Genomic DNA, 19,891 nt, shown 5'->3' with positions numbered 1-19,891 from the left:
TTATTGAGAAAGGAGGGGATTAAGAAACAACCCTGTGTATTTTAGGACCTGCTTGTTAGACATAAGAAAGACAGTACATCACCTTAATCCTGTTTACACAATGTTTTTTGCACAATAAGAAAACTAAATAAATAATCATGTTTCGTAAACCTTGACGCTCTTCATTCATCAGTTTGGTCCAAACAGTAAAACAACGAGTAATACCCATTGCACGCTTCGGATACACTGCGTCCTCTCGACCCCATCCTTTTCACTACCCGCAAAAAAAGCATCCTTCACAGAATTGCCTCATTGGGATGGTGTCAACAGTTAAACCGACTCGGTGACCTAAGCTTTGTCTCTTTTTCGCAAATATTATTCATATTAATTTGAATCGGCTTCATCTGATGAAGCTGCAAAGAGCTGGCTGAGGGAAAATTGATACCTGTACGATCCCTTTCTTTAAAAAAATGTTTCTCTCACAGATTTCTGGTTTTATCTCGTCAGCCAATTTATTTTCCAAGTGCTTCATAACGGATTGTTCAAAACATTTCCAATTCTCAGTACTATGAAAACTCCTTGGAGCACTATTTGAATTTGGAAAATGATTTGAAATTGACAAGTGTCGGCGGGGGTCGGGGAGGGGGGGAGAGGGGGGAGAGAACTGTGATAAATCTATCAAAAGTCTTAGCTACAAATCCCAGTTTAACACCGTTGCAATAATTTAGTGTCTTGCTCTGGACTAAACTAAACTAAACAGGGACAGGTGGGGATGTTTGGTAGGTATATGGGATTAGTGTAGGATTAGTATAAATGGGTGGCTGATGGTCGGCACAGACTCGGTGGGCCGAAGGGCCTGTTTCAGTGCTGTATCTCTAATCTAATCTAAACTTGTACCGATGGATAATGAATGTCAACACACTACTCAATCTGGTAGAAGTACTAAGCGAACATTTTGCCAGTTCCTTGCATCTGTCAGGTGCGTGATGGCCGCCACAGATACGGTGGGCCCAAGGGCCTATTTCTATTTTTTTTAAAACTCTATGATTCTATGACAGTTTGTTTAGTACTGCACTGTTTAATACTGTAACAAACAAACCGAATCGGGGAAAATCAATGTAAACCTTAAACATAAGCCAACTCCACCTGCTTTTGGGGAAATGCAGCCTATAACAGGATTCTACCCTTCTGGGTCAAACGAGATTAACTTCTTGTATCTGCTGTTAATACAAAATTTTATATCGCTGTATAACAGTCTGAGTTGCTCGTGGCAATGACAGGTTTAGAGGCTCATATGCTTTCAGTTGATGAAAGATGTTTCGAAAATATCTAATCACATTTGTAACTGATTTGGATCCCTAAATCATTAAAGACAGCCTGCAATGAGAGACTGAATTGCGTTATAGCAATGTTCATTATCGCTGCAGGTTCAAGGTCTCTTTATTAATTCCTAGATTTGGAAAGGGATTTGGATATGCAGTATTTTTGTGATTGCACATTAAAACAAAGCAACCCTAGAAAAAAGAGAATGCAAGGACTTTCTACGGGCTTTTTAAAAATAACTGGTGTTCTTGCATTTTCTTTGAGCCCCGATCACTCGTTTGTAACGAACAGGATGAACTAAATGAGATACAGTTGCCTCGATCGATTTATGATGGGAACAACACGAAACATCTGCATGGCAGTACCTCTGTCATTCACATTAACTTATTATGCGTCTTTGCAGGGCTCCTCTTGACTCTATCATTAATAATTAGTACCTCTGCCTGACAGCTAAGTGGATTTTGTAAGTTTAAGTTTGTTACATGATGTGGAAGACCAGGGCCGGAAAGAATAATCCAATGTGCTGGTAGTTTATATTCAAGTGTATCTATGATAACCCTCCCCCACCTATGAGAGGCCTCCAACTGAGTACTGTGGAGGCTTTAATTCCGAAGCGTTAGATATTCGTGACCTAGATACTCATTCATGTGTAAGTTGTACCTGACTTTATTTATAGCTCTGTACTTAATGTAGTTACTGGGTGGTGATGAATGCGGTAGATACAAGTATTGCGTCAGTTTGATTTAAAAAAAAATGTTGCACATTAAGTATTAGTTTTTGTTTTCTCTTCGGGTTTCTCGCTCCATTCATAAGATTGACATAATAATTGAAATTTTAATTACGGGAGCTCCTGTACAAAATATCAGTTAAAAAGATGCCATCATGAAAAAGATTGACTGTCCTTTTTCCAATCATTTTCAAGCATGTGATCTGATTCTTTTGGGCCTCCTTATCTCGAGAGACAATGGATACGCGCCTGGAGGTGGTCAGTGGTTTGTGAAGCAGCGCCTGGAGTGGCTATAAAGGCCAATTCTGGAGTAACAGGCTCTTCCACAGGTGCTGCAGAGAAATTTGTTTGTTGGGGCTGTTGCACAGTTGGCTCTCCCCTTGCGCCTCTGTCTTTTTTCCTGCCAACTACTAAGTCTCTTCGACTCGCCACAATTTAGCCCTGTCTTTATGGCTGCCCGCCAGCTCTGGCGAATGCTGGCAACTGACTCCCACGACTTGTGATCAATGTCACACGATTTCATGTCACGTTTGCAGACGTCTTTATAACGGAGACATGGACGGCCGGTGGGTCTGATACCAGTGGCGAGCTCGCTGTACAATGTGTCTTTGGGGATCCTGCCATCTTCCATGCGGCTCACATGGCCAAGCCATCTCAAGCGCCGCTGACTCAGTAGTGTGTATAAGCTGGGGGTGTTGGCCGCTTCAAGGACTTCTGTGTTGGAGATATAGTCCTGCCACCTGATGCCAAGTATTCTCCGAAGGCAGCGAAGATGGAATGAATTGAGGCGTCGCTCTTGGCTGGCATACGTTGTCCAGGCCTCGCTGCCGTAGAGCAAGGTACTGAGGACACAGGCCTGATACACTCGGACTTTTGTGTTCCGTGTCAGTGCGCCATTTTCCCACACTCTCTTGGCCAGTCTGGACATAGCATTGGAAGCCTTACCCATGCGCTTGTTGATTTCTGCATCTAGAGACAGGTTACTGGTGATAGTTGAGCCTAGGTAGGTGAACTCTTGAACCACTTCCAGAGCGTGGTCGCCAATATTGATGGATGGAGCATTTCTGACATCCTGCCCCATGATGTTCGTTTTCTTGAGGCTGATGGTTAGGCCAAATTCATTGCAGGCAGACGCAAACCTGTCGATGAGACTCTGCAGGCATTCTTCAGTGTGAGATGTTAAAGCAGCATCGTCAGCAAAGAGGAGTTCTCTGATGAGGACTTTCCGTACTTTGGACTTCGCTCTTAGACGGGCAAGGTTGAACAACCTGCCCCCTGATCTTGTGTGGAGGAAAATTCCTTCTTCAGAGGATTTGAACGCATGTGAAAGCAGCAGGGAGAAGAAAATCCCAAAAAGTGTGGGTGCGAGAACACAGCCCTGTTTCACACCACTCAGGATAGGAAAGGGCTCTGATGAGGAGCCACCATGTTGAATTGTGCCTTTCATATTGTCATGGAATGAGGTGATGATACTTAGTAGCTTTGGTGGACATCCGATCTTTTCTAGTAGTCTGAAGAGACCACGTCTGCTGACGAGGTCAAAGGCTTTGGTGAGATCAATGAAAGCAATGTAGAGGGGCATCTGTTGTTCACGGCATTTCTCCTGTATCTGACGAAGGGAGAACAGCATGTCAATAGTCGATCTCTCTGCACGAAAGCCACACTGTGCCTCAGGGTAGACGCGCTCGGCCAGCTTCTGGAGCCTGTTCAGAGCGACTCGAGCAAAGACTTTCCCCACTATGCTGAGCAGGGAGATTCCACGGTAGTTGTTGCAGTCACCGCGGTCACCTTTGTTTTTATAGAGGGTGATGATGTTGGCATCGCGCATGTCCTGGGGTACTGCTCCCTCGTCCCAGCACAGGCATAGCAGTGATCTGATAAAGCACTATTTATTACCCCCAGGACATTGTAAAAGTGCTTCACAACCAGCAACCATTTATTGAAATGCAGCCACTTAGGTAGATAAATGCAACAGTGAGGTAAATAACTAGTTACTTTTTTTTTCAATGGTGTTGAGCATGAGAGCAAAGCCAATCAGCACACTGGGACAACAGTCTGTTTTTTGAACAGTGATGTGGGATCTTTTGAGGCCACCTGAACAGAACTTGAGTTTAACATTTCATCTAAAGGATGATGCCTCCAGTAGTCCAACACTCCCTCATTACTGTGCTAGTGCTAGCCGAGATTCTGTGCTCATATTTTGGAGTAGATTCTGAACCCACAGCCCACTGAGCCATGGAAATGTCAATGAATGTATTGTTGTGGGGCTCCCTCAATGGCTCAGGGGTAAAAGTCACAAACTGTGTGATCCATACAGAGGTCAGGGTGATAGTAAGGGTGCACACAGTAGAACATAATTTGAGTCTAATTGCATGATTTGTGCAAAAAAAATGTATGGCTTTTGTGAGACCCAGACCCGCACACCCAAAGTTGCCAAGCACTTTGCTATTTTGTTCAATGCAAACTGTTCATTTTCTCAAACTTTTGAATTTGAATTGCTCCATGTGAAGTTTGGAAACCTGTCTTTGAACCTTTGAGAAATTTGATTGATAAGGTGGGGAAAGGTGTTTGTTTCTTCCACATTTACCATGATAATTTCATACTATTTCTGTGTTTACTTACATTAGAAGGCCTCACATTTGTGTCTCATGTAACCTCATTATATTAACCAAACTTTTCTGCAATGGCATTTGTGAATGCAAATAGTTTTGGTAGCCTGATCTATTCATTGAGTAGTGTTGTGGCTATAAACTGGATCAGTTACAATGCTTGTCCTCGTGCCAGCGCGTGAAATAAAACGTTATTCAGTATTTTATTACGGTTTCAGCAACAGTACATTGGCACACTCTCACTCTCTCACTCCGCTGTCTTCAATGAGATCATGATGAATTTTGGGTGCAGTCCATACAAGTTGCACGATGTCATCATTTTGAATAAGTTCCCATCATAGAGGTTTGCATGATCTGAAGCCAGGGATAAGAAGGCTTATGTTCTTTGTGCCTTCAGGACTGGAAATACATGGAGAATTTACAGTCATGATAGGGCTCGTAGACTGGCCAAAGCTGTTAACTTCTGTTAATGTTTGGTAACAGTGCTATTGGAAGATTGGTAATTCTGGTAATGGCTTGAGGGATGTATTTCTAACCAGAGAACTGTGCAAAGAGCTGCTGTCGCACTATCTACAACCCTACATTCAACAGCTGTTAAGCATTGCTATTGCTATTAACCAAGTAGATACTTGAATCCAATAACTAGAGAGAAGCCATGAAAGAAACCCTCTTTTTCCAGTTAGTTACTTTGAATGGCCAGAGTAAGACATGACTGACATTCTCATGTAAGTGTAGTTAATTGCTTTAATGGTTAAGAATTATTGGTTGATTCTTGTCATGTTCTTTGCTGGATTCAGTGCTATCTGTTTCTTTTTACAGCTGGTGTTTGCTTGAATATATTGTCATTAATGTTAGAGGCTTGTTATACTAAACTGAATTTTATGTGATCATGCCAGTCTGGTGTGGAGCAGGTCATATAGAAGCAGCTGAATCATGCTGAGCACCCTTGGCTTATTTGATGGCACCATCTGGCTTGTCAGTTTCAGCCTGGATTATCTCCCTCTGATATTCCCATTTAATGTCACAGTTTATCTGGATAGGCACTGCAATGTAATGATACACCTCAGTCAATATTATACATATGATGGTTTGCAAATAGTTTTATATGTGTAACATTATAATAGACCGATATTCACTTTTGAAAACATATAGACTTGTATAGCTTATTTTAGAGATGTTGAAGACTCCCAACCAATGCTCTTTAATAAGAGAAAATGACTGGTGAAAGTGGTCAACTTGATTTTTATTTGAAAACTGGTCTCGAGTATTGAGTTGGCCAAACTATTAATGTCTGATGCAATCTAACAAATTTCTGGAATTAAAACTCTGATCTGTAATTGACATCTTCAAAGTTGATTTTTTTTGCTCCCATTTGGGATTCAAAGTTTCTTTTCCTATACAGTCTTTTGGGAGAAAGGTGGCTTTGTCCAGACAATGGACTCTCCCTCCCCCACTACTCCCAACTGCTACCAGTTCTGTTCAATCATCCTCTTAACAACAACCACATTTTTGGTGAGACTATTCGTCTCTGTCTGTTCTTCATCTGCTGGTGTGGCCAACAGCTGCCAATGCTTGTCCCAACTACAGGAAGCCAATTGGAGTGACAGGCTATCCTAGGGTTTGACCCACAGCCATCTGCTTGGGGGAAAGAGAATTTTGCTGCTAACACTAACTTGTCTTTTTCTGGAAAGTGTGCGTTCAAGACTTAGTCCACAACCAATTCATGATATTGTCTTAAATAAATTCTCTTGCACTTCAAAAAAAAAGAAAATCTACAAGAACCAGAAGCAAGTCCCATGGACTAAGTAAAGCAATTTGACAGAACAGTGTAAAACTATAAAGAGAAAGGTTACGACCAGGTGAGAAAGGGATCTAGGGTTCCCTCTTAGCCTTCACCTGGTCTTACCGTAACAGGGTTAAATTTTAAACATTGTTTTTAGCTCCCCCTTGGTGAATCCTTGTTCACCATTTTCCAATTATAAGGCAAAGAAACCAGCCAGACAGGTTTTCTTAGGTTTAAAGAAAAAAAGTTGAACTTTATACTCTAATTCGGTTAACGCCTACAGATACACGATGCGCCCAGGCTAGCATGCGTACGTGATACACACATGCAGATAGAGACAGAAAAGAGCAGAAGAAATAAAGTGGAAAAGTTTGAGGCAATATCTGAAGATGGTTTTGGTTACTGTTGTTCGAGCTCGCTGTAAAGTCCTTTGACTGTAGGTAGGTCTTGCTTTTCATTGGGGACCATTTATTCTTCTTAAACCTTGTTTGATGTAAGAGACTTCTCTCTTGAAGTTCATGTGTCCTCAGTGCATCTGGAGGCTTGTGAGAAAGAGATGGGAGCAGACAGGAGAGGACTTCTCACTCCAGGAACAAACAGTCTTTCTCAGTTCAAACTCTTTGTACAATTCAGAAAAAACCCAGGTTGCCAAGCAGGTTAGTCACATGACTAACTGGTCTGACCACATCTGTTTGTGGATTCTCTTGTCTTAGCCGACCCTGGAATGTCTCTTCTTGCACACAATATCTGGTGCTCAAAGTCCATTGTGGGTTACATTGGAGCAGGTAATAGCCCTTTTGTCTCCCCAAGCACTGTCTGTTAGTAGGCAAATGTTTTTTTCCAGCCATGGCTGATCTGTTTAACAAGTCATTTCCTCGCTCCAGGAACAGTTTAAAATCAATATTCATATGACAAAATTAATATGCCTCATTCTTGGCAGGTAGGGCAGGGGGGTCTGCATGACAGAAAAAAAACTTGAAATACCTAGCAGATCAGACAGCATCTGTGGAGAAAGTCGGTCTAAAATCTTGTTCCTCAGAGGGTTTTAGACATGAAACTTTGACAGACTGACTTTTGTTTCTCCACTGATGTGGCATAACCCTGAATATATCCAGACTTTTCTTGTTTCTTTTGCTTTTAGCTGCTTATTTTTACAAAAAATTTCTATTGCAATTCTTGCTTTCAGATTTCCAGCATCTGCAGTATTTTGCTTTCTGTTCAAAACTATGGTAGGTTATCAAGGATTCTGAATTTTAGAAGTCAGCTTTTTCTCAAGTAGAAGACATTAACATTCAGGTCTGTAAGCGATGTACGTCAAGGGTTCTTTGTATTTGACTATTTATGGAAATTTAAAGCAGTGCAGTGTTAGAAGGGAACAGTTTCAGCTTCTGTGACTGACCTGATCTATAATTCAAGATCGCCTCAATCCTCAAAATACTTCATCTTTAACTTTTTAAATACTTGGGATGGAGAGCGTAACAAAGTTCAAGTAAACTAAGATAGCATAAATGATTCATTCCATAAATCTCTTTCTAATTGTAGTAAGTATGGTTAATGCTTACAATTGTTATAAAATATTTAATTTGTTAGAAACTGACAATAAATATTAGTGTCGAGGCAGATCATAAACACTGATCAAACAAGTTGGGCAGATTTTTAGGGACTACGGGGTGGATATTTGTCTCAGATGGTATCAGATTAGCTGCCCATTCTATGCAGCTCCTGATATTTAATGTAATTAACAGCAGTGGAATTGAATATCAGGCATTGTGTCTAACAGCCGACCAATCCAATGTTACTGTTTTGCGTTACTGCCCAAGAATAATTTCTATCCCCACCTTTCAAATAAAAGCTAATTTTTCAGCACTTGTGTAACTATTTTTGTAATAGTTGCAATGGATGTGAATTAAATATATATGTCTAATTCCTGATCTTTAAACAATTATTTGATACTTAAAGATGCTGAAATTGCTGTAGTGACAATCCTCAGTTTAAAAAAAATCACACAATGCAATTAATTGTGATAAAGCAATTTTGTTCAAGGAACACTATGACGGATTAGAAATTTTACGTGATTAGAGGGACTAGGAGGTAGATTGGTGCACTTTGATTCTGTGCATGGATCAGGTGTATGTTTATATGAAATTACTGTGATGTGTTTTCCCAGTGCACTCCAACAATGCAGTTTCATGGAGATCATAGTGATAATGCTGAGTGAGTGCAGGATAGAAGATTAGATCAAAAATCCTGTCTTCCATGGGTGGCATTATTTCACTCCTCAGTGCAGTAGAAACCAGGTCATTTGCAATTATGTTAATAAATTGCAGACAGTCCAGAAATGCCATGTTTCAGTAATGAGGACATAATGTCAGCACTGTTTCCTACAGACTGCTGAGGCTTTTATTGTGGATACACAGTGATGTGTGTTGGCATATCCCTGATTCACTCTTAAAAGGAGTGCTTTAGGAATATAGCATATATTGTGGATTAGGGGAATGTGCCTGATTTTGGACAGCATTATAGTAAAGCTAGTGTTGTTTAGAGGTTGTCTTATATTTCTGCATCTTATCCCACAGCTAGCACAGTTTGCTTAATTGGTTATTCTGCTCTTGCACAGTGCAATGCTACAACAGTACAGGAGTATGGATGCAAGGGTCTCTTTCTGGTAGATCAACTCTGTGACGTAAATGAGCTCAGGTTCCAGGAAGCAGTGTCCTTGAAGATCTGGTAAAATATGGATGCCAATTTCTGTAGGAAGCTAGTCCTGTGTGTTTGCTTTCTGTATTAACAGCAGAGCCCAACACACCTTAGGAGACTTGCTCCCCACTCAAAATAAAAAGGCTGAAGAGCTATGATGTATGCAGCTTGTTTTCTCGAAATGGGATGCAATGAGAAAACACCTTACAACAAGTTATTCTTCTGGTAGCTTTGGTCCTTTATATGAGGACTTAAATCTGTAAAACTTGCATAATCCTGTTAAATGACTGAAGCAGAGTTGAACTATTTTACAAATTTGTTCTACAGGTCCCCCATTATAGATTTCTATAGTGCCATAGCAGGATTAATACTTCTTTCAACTCCTATTAGAATCTTGCTCTTAATGTTCAACCTACTTAGAAATTAAATGAAAAATTCATCTCAATGAGAACATTGCCTTTGTGCTTTCTTTGTTTTAAAGAAGCTTTCTTCAAGAATGGGTCTTGGCAATTTTTAATTACAAACACAGAATGGAATAGCAATGAAATGCATGTGTGGTGTTGTCATGATGAAAGAATGTACACCTCCCTCCCCCAAATCAAAGAATTGCCAAGCATGTTTTGTTGAAGGCCATGCTTCTTTTAAGTTTTATTACTTTTTATTTTCCTTGGCCTATAGATCCGAATAATTTGTCCTCTTATGGCTGTAATAGTGCTAATTGTTCAATTGCCGAATTAAAAGAGAAAAAAAGAAATTTATATAGTGCTTTACTTAAACACAGAATGTTCCAAAGTGCTTTACAGCCAATGAAGTACTTTTTAAGTTGTAATGTGGGAAACGTAGGAACCAATTTGTGCACAGGAAGCTCCCACAAACAGCAAAGTGATAATGACCAGATTTTTTTTGTGGTGTTGATTGAGAGATAAATATTGGCTCGGACATCGGGGATATCTTCCCTGCTCTTCTTCAAAATAGTGCCATGGGATTTGATTTGATTTGATTTAGAGATACAGCAATGAAACAGGCCCTTCGGCCCACCGAGTCTGTGCCGACCATTAACCACCCATTTATACTAATCCTACACTAATCCCATATTCCTACCACATCCTCACCTGTCCCTATATTCCCCTACCACCTACCTATATATATGTCCACCTGAAAGGGCAGATGGGGGGGTCTCAGTTTAACGCCTCATCCAAAAGATGGCACCTCCAAAAGTGCAGCACTCCCTCAGTACTGTACTTGAACCCACAAACTTCTGATTCAGAGGCAAGAATGCAACTAGCTGAGCCATGGCTGACACCTTAAATCATTTCCTAATTCCATTTTCTTGCCCATTTCCCATATCCTTTTTATATTCTTCCTTTTCAAATACTGATCCAGTTCCCTTTTGCAATGATATATTTGCCTCAATAGCCACCTGTGACAAAAGATTCCATGGGATAATAATTCTGCTTAGGAAGAAAGAATTCGAACTTTTCCATTCATTCTTCTTGGTATTGAGTCCATGATACCTTTCTTCTAATTTTCCAGTCAGCATTTAAGTTTTATTGCTCCAATGAAAAGGCTCCAATTTTTTAACAATGTTTTCATAACTAAAACTTTTAATTCCTTGTGTAATTCTAGTGAATTTTTGTATCCTTTCCATAACTCTAATACCATTCCTATAGTTGAGTGTCCAGAACTGCACAAAATCATCCCGAACAGCCCTAACTAGTGTCTTTTGTAAATGTAACATACTTTCCTTTCTTTTATATTCAGTGCCCTTGGGTATAAAACTCAGAATCCCCTTTTTGTGGCCTCTTTTACTTGCACTCCCATCTTTTAAGGATTACTGTATCGATACCTTTAGATTATTTTTCAAGTCTCATGTCAGGCCATTCAGCCATTGAAGCTGTATTGGTGCTAGTTCTTTAACAGGAACTATCTACCCATATCTAAGATCTCCTACTTTATTATTTACTGTGGACCGTGCTGCTTAATTTGGTAATCTCAGAAACTTCAATATCATTCTTCTTTGTACCTATGTGAAAATCATTTATATATAAACAGGAAATGAAAGTAGTCCAACAGATTTCCAGGAGACTGTTGATACCTGTATTCTGAGGGCATTTGAAGCGAGCAGAGCAGGTGCACCTTCCACTGCAGCAGGACTGATTTAAAAAAAAAACTAATCTCATGCTTGTTTGCATTTAGAGAGTTCTTTGTGTACGTATTGACCATAAAGTAAAGCTCAGAATAAAATTTGCTGGAATGCAAGCAAACAAAACTAGAAGGAATCCTGTTACTATGTTTCTTAGTGGCTGTCTGTCTGCCTTAGCCTGTTTACTAATGCAGCAGACTGAACTGAACAGGTGCCCTGTGAGACCCCAGGGGGCAATTTGCAGTACAGGTTACAAATAGAATTGATTGGCTCTCTAAGCTTCTCTGGTACAGCATGGATATTGGACTTCAATCTAACAGACCATGCCATAACAGACAGTTTCCTATTTAGGGTGTAGTTATTAAAAGTGTTGCGTAGGTCAGGAGAGGGTTGGTTCAATTTAAACATTCATTTGTGCTTCAAAGTTGAGCTAACCCCTGGAGCAATGTTGGCCCGTGCAGTTGGATGATGTTGATGTGTGTGACAGGTTTACAGTATTGTATTGTAATACCTTTACCCTCCAGATACGACATTAGACCCTGTCAGATTTCCCTCTCAGCTGCACCAGCTCATCATTTGCAGCAAAAGATCTCTTTGAAGCTTCCTGTTATCTGTATGTTAAGATGAAAATATATTTGCGCCACTGATAGTGTCATTCAAAAGTGCCAAAGATCAAACTATAAAAGATTGTTTTTTTAATTCTTTAAAGATCCACTTTCTAAAAACACTTTGATAATTGCCAAAGTGCATCTGTCATCTGTTTTGACTTAATTTGTTTCAAATTCTTTGAACTTTCTGGAAAGATTGAGATAAGAGCAAAATGTATAGAAAGCCGAGTGCTGCCAAAAGATAGTGACAAAGGAGGCATTGTCTGTTTACTATACTTCTTGTGTGGATTAACCCTTGTGTGATTGATTTTGTTTTTCTTGCTTCTTTTGAATGGTTTGTGTGGTGACAAATTGGTATAATGCTTACATTGATAGAAAAGGTGTTGGCTCTGCTTGCACATATGCAAACATTGAGAATTGGCAAAGCTAGTGTAAAAGCCCAACACTCTGGACTCTCCTGCTTCACTGCCAGTGGATCTTCAGTATAAAGTGAATCATTGGAAGCAACGTAAAGTTATTCTGCCTGGTACTTGCAGTAGCTTGAAGTGGAACTGCTATAAATATTGATGTAAACTGTCTTAAGCACTGGTTTAGAACTGTGTCACTGAATGCTCATTTTTTAAATGAGAACTGAACCAAATAGAAAAGGTAGATCCTAGCTTCTGTTGGTTTATGTTGATCACTGTACTGGAACTTCAGTTGGCTTCTCTGTCCCTGGATCTGAGTATCTGTTCTTAATCATTATTCAGTAGCTCCTGCTGAGGAGGACATGTGTGTGTGGTTGTGTGTGGCTATTAGATTAGAACAACATTGGGTTTGTATGTGATGCCTCCATAGTTCAATTGCCCATCATTTGTAATGCAGGGCTGGTGGCACCTGCAGAACTTAACCTTTGCACAAGTCAAATGTAAATTAAGGGGGAGGGGAGAGAAGTAATAGAATCAATGAGATTTTTGGAGGACTGTTAAAACCATAATCACACTGTAGGCTAAAGATTTAAAATACCACATATGACAGTGGAATTTTAATGGGAGTAATTCTTAACTGTGAAGTCTAGACAGTGACCTCTGCTTCTGTTGTGTAACTTATTCTGTGGCTTCTCCTTTGAGGTTTGTTTCAGTCCTATTCCCTCCATTAGCTTCAGCTGCGCTTGCACAAGTGATCGGCTCTTAAGCTGCTTCTGCAGATTGCTTTCCCCCCTCAATTTTATCAAGCTGCTAACTTGTATTTCCTACAGTCATTGCAATGAAAGCCATGTTTTAACTTCTTTTTTTGCCAATGTAAAGTTGGAGTTGCAACACAGGAGGAGGACCAGCGACAGCCTTTCCATCCATTTCCCTTTAAATATAAGCATGGGTTTTACTTGCTAAGAAAGTTTGAAGGAAGATGCATTTTGTGGAAATAGAATGAGGAGAGGAATTACTAGGAGCTGCAAAGATACTTTAAAAGAGTCTATGGGGTTGTTAAAATAATTGGACAGGATGAAGGTGGGTTGTGTGTGAAAGTAGAGAGTAATAATAATCAGTTTTAACTTCTGAATGATTTATGATGATTGTTCGTTTTGATGCTTAGAAAGTTGAAGAAGATGTTATTTATTTAGAGATACCGCACTGAAACAGGCCCTTTGGCCCACTGAGTCTGTGCTGATCAACAACCATCCATTTATACTAATCCTACATTAACCCCATATTCCCTACCACCTACCTACACTAGGGGCAATTTACAATGGCCAATTTACCTATCAACCTGCAAGTCTTTGGCTGTGGGAGGAAACCAGAACACCTGGCAGAAACCCACACAGTCACAGGGAGAACTTACAAACTTCACACAGGCAGTACCCAGAACTGAACCTGGGTCGCTGGAGCTGTGAGGCTGCGGTGCTTACCACTGCGCCACTCATAAATATATCTGATGAAATGAAAGGAGAAACTGGGTGTAAGGTTTACTTCCGTTAGCTCTCATAATGTAATTATTGCTGTTTGAGTGTATAATGAAAACTTTAATATACTAAATGTTCCAAGGTATTTTAGAGAGGAGAAACACTGAGTAGAGAGGTGACAAAGTACAGTTGAAAAGAAGCAACAAGGCAGGCCTAAACCCCCAAGTTTAGGGAGAAAACAAGAGTATGGTTGATATGACTGAATTCAATATTTTGGATTATGGGTGGGAATAGAAGTAATTTGCAAGCAGGACTTAGTGCAGGAATAGGTATTTTTTTATTTGGTCACGGGTCGTGATGCAGGCAGAAAAGTTCTGGACGAGATACTGTTTGTTTCTGCTGGAGCTCAGAAGGCTGGTGAGGATGGCATTGGAAAAGTCGAATCTGTAGAAAACAAAAAGATGGACAAAGGTTTCTGATAGTGGGGGCGGGGGGGGAACGGGTATGGCGCTGGAAACAAACAGTTCCATTGACAGACAGAATATGGAGTTTCAAGGTCAGCCCCAAAACGAGCAGAACATTGAAGTTTTTTAACCATTTGCTGCAGCAAATTAGAAAGAAAAATGGCATCAGGCAAAGGTACAGAATTTTTGGCAGAAAACCAATGAGATGGGTTCAATATTCCCAATGTTCATTTGTAGGAATTTCTGGCTGTTTCACAACTTGGTTAGGCAAGTAACTTGATAACAGGAGATGGTCATGGAGTCAAAGTTGGACATGTAGTAGAAAAGTCAATGTTGTGGCATACATGTGGAAACTCACTGACTGCCTCCAGATTATGATGCTGATAATGTCAAAGTGTGCAACTTCAAATCTTTAAAAAAAACAGTGGGAAAATTGAGACAATGTGAGGTAGAAATAATTTATTTTGATGCCAAAATCTATCCAATAGTAGAAATATTATTAATTAAGAGTTTAGAATTTATTTTTAATTTTCTAACCATGATTCTATACTCAAGCACAGATTAAAAAAATTTGGCCGAGGGATCAAGCAAGATTCATCTGAGGAAAGCAAATACTATGTTGGCCATCAAACACTGACCGAAGTCTTAGATTTTCACGAATTACATGAACAAAAAAAGTTTCTGACACTGGAATAAAATATATTAAGGTTGACAATTAAGTTTTTGAGCAGAACTCATCTGTAATTAATAAAATGCGCTATTAAATAAGAATGATTACAAAATTGAATAAGATAATCATTTATGTATCCAAACTGAGGCAACCTCTACTTCAATTTTAGCACTGAAGGAAGTAATTCAGCCCATCATGCTATATGATGATGGCATCCATCCATCTCGGGAGACTATTGACTGCACCTGGCACTTCTGGATTGAACATAGTCTGTTGTGGCTATAGAGGCCGATTCATCAGTGGCAATCCCTTCCACAGCTGGCACAGACAAATAACATTGGCCAGAGGTAGACTGATGTTTTTTCCTTCCATTGGGCTCTCTTATCCGCCATCTGGTCATTTCTTTTGTCCTTTGCTTTTTCCATGCCCTTCCTAACTGCCATTCTCCAGCAACTTCCCATGCATTGACTCCGACCCCGGTCAACTTGAGATCTTGCTTGCAGACATCCTTGTACTGCAGATGTGGGACTTGTGCCAATAGCAAGCTTGCCATAGAGCATGTCTTTGGGGATGCGGCCATCATCCATCCAGCTCACAAAACCCAGCCAACCGAGTCGCTGCTGACTCGAGGGCAAACATGTTGGGGATTCCTGCATGCTGGTGTACTTCCGTACTTACCTATCTGTCCTGCCAAGAGATGCTCAATATCTGTCTGAGGCAGTGGTGGTGGGATCTTGGGTTGCTTAAGTTGTCCATGCTTCACTGCTGTAAAAGAGGGTGCTGAGAACACAAGCCTGGTACATGCGGAGCTTTGTATTTCCAGTTAGTTTGCTGTTGGTCCACACTCGCCTTCTCAGCTTTGACATAACAGGTGCGGCTTTGGCAATCCTAGTGCTGTTCGCCTACAAGGGACAGGTTGCTGGTGATTGTTGGTCCAAGGTATGTGAAGCTGCCGTTGACCTCCAGAGTGAAGTTGTTGATGTTGACGGAAGGTGGAGTCTCTACGTCCTGACCCATAACTTTGGTCTTCTTGATTCTGATTCTCAGTCCAAACTCCTTGCAGGCCCAGGAGAACCAATCTATAAGCTATTGCAAGTGAACTTCATTATGGGATGTCAGCACAGCATCATCAGCAAACAGCAACTCACAGGCTAGGACTTTACGCACTTTGATCTTGGCATACAGTCTTGCTAAGTTGAACAGCTTGCTCTTAGCTCTGGTATGCAGGTAGACACCCTCATTTGAGTCTCCAAAAGCGTACAACAGCAGCATGGAGAAAAATTTGCCAAAGAGAGTTGGCAGAACACAGCCCTGCTTTACCCCACTGCTGATCTTGAAAGTGTCTGATGTTGCTCCATTGTAACTGAAGGAACTGTGCATGTTCTCGTAGAAAAAAGAAGTGACATCCAGGAGCGCAGCCGATTTTACACAGCAGTTTGAAGAGCCATCTCTGCTGTCAAGATCAGAGGCCTTGGTGAGATTTTTGAAGGCAATGTAGAGTGGTCTGTGGTGTTCGCAGGACTTCTCCTGTTACTGCCAAAGTGAGAGAATCATGCCCACTGTTGATCTGCCAACTCTGAAGCCTCACTGACCCTCAGGATAGATGTGTGATCCCAGGGTCTGCAATTCGGTCAGAGCGACATGAGCAGAGACCTTCCCCACAATACATAACAAGGAGATGCCTCAGTAATTGTTGCAGTCACTGTGATCCCCCTTGTTTATGTACAAGGTGACTATGTTTGCATCACACATGTCTTGAGGCACAGATCTTTCCTTCCAACAGAGACACATAAAACAGTACTGTTTGGTACCTGCTCTGCTGAAGGAGTTGCCGGAAAGCTGCCTGATTAAATGATAGATAACTGCCTGCAGGACTCCACTCTGGATTTTCTGTCAGGGTTTACTCTCTTAGCCTTCTTCTCTCCTGAGACACCCACAAGGCAGTGAGGCTATTTACCCATAGCTGGCTGTCTGGTTCATGGGCACCAGTGCAGAAACACATGCTGATAGGCTTGCATGCGGCATGTCTGGGGACTAGGCCTCCTCCAAGTTCCCTGTAGTTTAGCCTGGCGTTCGTTTACATATGTCGCCACAGGGAGGTACCACATAGGGCTTGCTGATGGAGAGGCTATGTACTGGCAGGGAGAGGCCTACACACAGCTCTCTTTTTCACTCGCTAGTGGTGAAAGCTAAAAGCAAGAGGTGACAAGCAGACTAACCATTATGCATCACCCACTACGCTAACACATTTGAAACACATTTGACGTATCACACCAACTGGAGATTGAATTCAGCCCATTGTGCTATACTAGTGCGAGCTTTACAATGAAGCTATCTAACCTAATCCCATTTCTCACCTCTTCCCTTGGACTTTTTTCCTCTTCATGCCCAATTTTCCCTGAAACACCACACTTGACACAATTCCAGTAGTTGTTTATGTTGTGGCATATCCTAATAATTCTTTGTGAGTTGTGTGTAGGTTACACACAGGAGTCATTAGGAATGTCATCAGCGGATAGGCCTTGTTGCCCTGTAGCCACCCTTGGGTTTTCTGTATAGGCTCAAATGCAGCTGCCATAGCAAACTGAGGCAGGATAAAGGCATCGTGACTGCTGACAGGATAATGGGCATTGTCTTGCACAATATGTTGCTTATGGCCACGCCAGCTGGATGTTGAGGGAATGAAACCCCTTTTGATTCCAGTATATGACAGTGGTGCCAATAAAGCAATGTGTGCGCAGTTAATGATACCCTGCAGCATGGGAAAGCCTACAGACCTAGTGAAGCTACATGTTCACTTCACCTGTCTCGTAAAAGACAGAAAGAAGCATAGTTAGCTCTCAATGAATAGAGAGCCTCAATGATCTCCTGTATGCAACAGTGGACAGCAAGCTGTGAGATGTTTCAAATATCTCCAGCTCCAGTCTGAAAGGAGCCAGACACAACAAAGCTCATCATCACTGTTATCTTCCCAGCCATTGGCATTACGGACCTCACCCTGCATTGAGGTTGCAGTTGTAGCTGCAGCACCTGACAGACTTTCTTACGGAACCACAGACGTCTCTCACATTAACTGGAATTTTAGGCGCACCCCCTCCACCCCCGGGAGCACGTTGGCAGGTGGGGGGCGTAAACTCGGGTGGGATGACATGCGGTGCTGTGCCTGTCGCCTACCCATCTCCACTGTATTTTACCAGCGGTGTGGAGGTGGCAGGTGGCCCCCTGCCCTTAGGCCAATTGAGGCCCTTACATGGCCAATGGCCACTTAAGGACCTCTTCCCGCCGTTGCTGTTATCTTATCAGTGGCGGATGGACAGTTCGCTGCCAAGTCAAACCTGGCGGCCTCCTTGCGGGCCAGGATGGGGGGTCCCTCCTGATCAGGCACCCTGTGCCCCACGGAGGGCTCCCGCCCCGCACTCCCTGCCCAGCGGCATGGGGCCACCCCCATTGGAAGGCCCACCCCCTTGCCATTGACCCCACCCCCCCTCTCACCCTTGCCGGGACCTGGCTGATTGGCTTCTGCAATCACCGACCCCACTTACCTGATTTGCTAGCTGCAGTTCCAGCAGTGGCCACTGCTCCCAGTGGTGATGCTGGGACTGAAGAGCTGCCAACCCTCTGATTGGTCGGCAGATCTTGAAGGCGGGGCATCCTGCCTCAGGGGGGACAGAATCCATGACCTCAGCCAATTAATTGCCTGAGGCACACAAAATGTCGCCATGGCTTCCAGGCCTGGTGGAAGTGGGCTCACCCCTGGCTTTCCAGCCAATGGGTGGGGACACCACCTCCTCATTAAATCCCGGCCATTGTTCCTCACTGAGATTTAGGTAGGAGAATTGCTCACGGGACACCCTGAATGGGCATCTTTTGCTGAGGGCTGTTCTTCCCCTCCTCCTCCCTACTCTTCCAGCAGCTTATCCCAAGACATGCTGTACTGCAAGGGGAAAGCTTATTAGTCCATCCATGTTTGGGAGCAACTGATTTGTGCAGAGGCCTTGAAATCAGCAAAAGATCCTTCAGCACCTGTCAGACCATTCCCCGTAGACTTTTGCAACTTGAAACAACTATAGAAAATACCAAGCACTTATAGAATTGTAGCAACCATCAGAAGAAATCAACCTAATCTGTAAGTAGTAGATGATCTCTTTAAATAGTGTCAGTGGGAGGCCCTTTCTGCTGCTGAATATGTGTTTAGCAGTGCGAGGTTAAGAGAGAGTGTTGGCTGGAGCGTTGAGCTCCAAAATGGCACCGCTGGCATCAAATCGCCATTGCATGACTTCTGGTGGACATTCACTTTGTGCACACTAACACATGCTCCAATATGGCATCCAGCACAACTTGCCCCACAACTTTGCACATGTGCCATGGATGCCATTTTGGAGCTCCAAAGGCACTCCTAGCACCCAAAAAAATGGGTGCTCACAAGCCCAATTTCTCAACCAACATACTCTGAAATGTGTCAAATAGTACAATCTTCTAGATTGATTTTCATCCTGTCAAACTTTGGGCCTGAAAAGGAAATCGCCCTCTAAAACTTTAAGATGTATTACTGATGTTACAGGACTACCACTGGTAATAAGTGATGTGAGTAATTTGAGATGATTAATTTAGAGTATCACACAATGTTAAAAACTATTGGCTTAAAGGTTCTTATTGTAAACCATCTGCTACACAAGCCGAGTGACAACACTGAGAAGCGTATTAGTATGACAATAAAGAACCTTTTTTTCCCATTATGCATTGCTATCATTATGTTGAATAAACCTAGTGACAGTAATGCATCACAATTTGAATCTCAACAAACTGTGAATAGTAAAAGTAGAAATCTTGAATGTCTTTCATTCTTTTTTCCTATTCCAATATATGGTATGATGGAATGTTTGTTATTTACCGGATTACTGCCTAAAACCAAGTGGTACTATGTACTGTCATGTAATAGCAGATCTGAGGATATGAATTCTTTTACCCAACCTGATTCAGTGCAATGCTTGCAAAAGACAGCTATACTG

At 41.8% G+C, this 19,891-nt stretch overlaps 1 protein-coding gene across 7 annotated transcripts in view; it reads left to right on the top strand.

The window, feature by feature from the left end:
- Positions 1-19,891, top strand: part of sema6a (sema domain, transmembrane domain (TM), and cytoplasmic domain, (semaphorin) 6A) — a 187,507-nt gene that overhangs the window by 66,912 nt on the left and 100,704 nt on the right. Inside the window, exon 1 of one of the 7 annotated variants that reach the window (XM_068029879.1) lies at positions 15,167-15,229. The exons of the other annotated variants lie outside the window; for them this stretch is intronic. The gene's annotated coding sequence lies outside the window, so the exon portion shown is untranslated. Of the gene's footprint in view, positions 1-15,166; positions 15,230-19,891 lie in introns of those variants that run through there. 7 annotated transcript variants of the gene reach the window in all.

Source organism: Heterodontus francisci, chromosome 4 (genome assembly GCF_036365525.1).
Source record: "Heterodontus francisci isolate sHetFra1 chromosome 4, sHetFra1.hap1, whole genome shotgun sequence".
NCBI lineage: Eukaryota > Metazoa > Chordata > Chondrichthyes > Heterodontiformes > Heterodontidae > Heterodontus > Heterodontus francisci.
The sequence above is the reverse complement of the archived record's forward strand: the minus strand, read 5'-3'. Positions and strand labels throughout refer to the sequence as shown.